Source organism: Cyprinodon variegatus, unplaced genomic scaffold (genome assembly GCF_000732505.1).
Source record: "Cyprinodon variegatus isolate N-32 unplaced genomic scaffold, C_variegatus-1.0 Scaffold521, whole genome shotgun sequence".
NCBI classification, from domain to species: Eukaryota; Metazoa; Chordata; class Actinopteri; order Cyprinodontiformes; family Cyprinodontidae; genus Cyprinodon; species Cyprinodon variegatus.
The window spans coordinates 190,375-192,840 of NW_015150974.1; positions in this window are offsets into that span (position 1 = coordinate 190,375).

Below are 2,466 nucleotides of genomic sequence, written 5' to 3' on the forward strand. Positions count from 1 at the left end.
AAGGTATGAAGAGGGGTAATGTTAGCGCAGAAACAGAGACAACACACACCGATTCATTACTGATCCATGGTTGGATTAAGAGAATTGGTGAAGAGGAATGAAGGTTGCTAAATGAGAAGAAGTCTTTTGGCACCAAGATGGTGGACATACCCAATAGAAAGGGCAGCAGACTGCAAGCTGCCAAAAAGCCAAACTAATGAGCTCAGTTAATGACACAGATTGACTGAGAACAGGCTACTGCCTGGAAGGGATCTTTTTCAAGCCCCCCTCCTTACCTCCAAATGTTGGTTTACATGTGGCTACATGGATTGATATTATTTCCTATCACAGCACTTGATGTAGACTATCAAAAATTGGATTCCATTTTAACCAGAGCTTCATCAATTCTGAGAAATCACTGTTAAATTTGGGCTCTAATTGTTCTTTAGACAATAGTTTTGTTTTAGACTTCTGTAAATTGCAGCGTAATAGAATTGATGCTTTTGCTCGATCCTTGTTGAAAAGCACTGATGAAGCTGTGCTATTCTTAGCGGGAGAGTGATAGGGTGTCAATGATGCAAATATGTGAACACTACATGTAATCTGTACTCATTAGCCTCATCACCTGGAAAAGATCTGACGCCCGGAGAGCTCCACCTAATTATTAGTGTGAAGGTTTCTGTCTTAGCCTATGCCATGTTTATACCCTCCTAATTGCCCACACTGCAGCTTAGCAGAGCGTGCATAGATCCTTCCCAGCAAGGAGCTCAAAGCAAGGGCTTCCACGCAGGAAAGAGGACACCCTGGCCAAACTCTATGCCAGTTCCTGCTTTTTGATAGCCACCAAATTTAGCCCGCTGTCATCTGAAGTTGATGTTCGTGTTTTTGCTGATCGCCAATGAGGAATGCCGCAAGACATGAAACCAGATAGCTTGAATCCGGAGGGCTGGGTTCCCTGGAATTACCGCTACATTGCAGTTCCCGCCCCTTCCTTGGATTATTGTTTCACTTCTTGATCAAACCTTGCCCATTTTTAGTAGACTGGGCTGTCCAACATCCAGGCTGGGGGGTGATTACAGGAGGATCATTTCACAGGAGGACCACACATGGGTTATTCATCAAGGGCGACTTCAAAGGTCTCCTCCAAAGGAAAATTTTTATTGGTAACTTTGTTTGCTATCCCTTTACTCATAGACTGCTTTGACATTTCCAAGAAGAGCCACTTGATTAATCTACTGTTGACTTCTTTAAGGATCCAGTCATATTTTTGTTTGTAATTGATGCATATTACCTTTTTAAAAAAAAGCATCAAGCACAAAAAGTTGATTTATCTTTAGTAATCCTAAAAAGTAAAACAAAAACTTTAGACCAGGAATGCTCAGAACTCAGTTTTCTAAGCGTTAGTCAAGTATTTAGTCATTAGTGATTAAAATCAACATGCATCCACAAAATTAACATGTTATTACTGCCACATGTAATGTCTCTATTAAAAGCTGTCTTCATCTTGTCATCTTCAGCTTCTAGTCTCCGGGGGAGCAGGAGGGCCTATAAGGGGGGTCCACCTGAAGGCACAGGAGGGTCAGTTCCTTCTGGGCTGAGATTTTTCTGTGGCTAGCCTCACTAGCCTTAGCCTGAACAGCCATTGTGATTTACGCCATGTGTATTCAATACACAGCTTGTCATTCTGAGAAGGCTAAGACTTTCTAGTCTAAACTTAACAGACCAATCAAACCGCAGGAGGAAGTACTTTACGCATAACATGAGAATTACCCATAATGCAGCAGTACTTTTTTCTACTCATAACGATCATGAAGGAAGTGATGGTTTAATTATGACCTTAATTGAGCTGAATATATCTTTAAAACTTTAACTACTGCCATTCTGAGAGCCTTTTGCATCACAGCCATAGTTGTCTGATTGGTACTAAATTGTTTCCACTGACCCTGTTAGTCCCGCCCTTTTCCAGGCTCTTCCTGCTCTTTTCCAGATTTATATGCTGTGTTTATGGCGTAATTACTTGCAAGCTAAAACCAACCTCTTGTCATCATCAAGATCTCCTTCATTGATACCTGCTCCGTCTGGACCAGCACACCAAGCTTTGATGTTGTTCCTCCAGGCTCTGGGTGGCCCACCTAAATTCTGTGTTCTGCTTAGTTGACCTCAGCTGGTGCTGCTAAAGCTTTAGTTCAGGATTGTCGGCAGTTCTGTCAGGCCAGCAGCCAGCTGAGTGCTCACTTTGTGGCAGAGAAGCAACTTTCTTGGGTAAATTTAACAAAGCTATTACTTGAGGTTCAAAAAATATATACTGTATACATATAACTTAACCCTTTAAAGCCCGATCCAAGAAAAAAACAAAATAGAAAATAACTTTTTTTGGTTTGAATTCCTTATTTGCCCTTTTAACAAAATATGTAAAAAGAAAAAACAGAAATACATTTTTATATTAATAATCTATTACTATGCGATAAGTCAAGATTATTTTTTGTG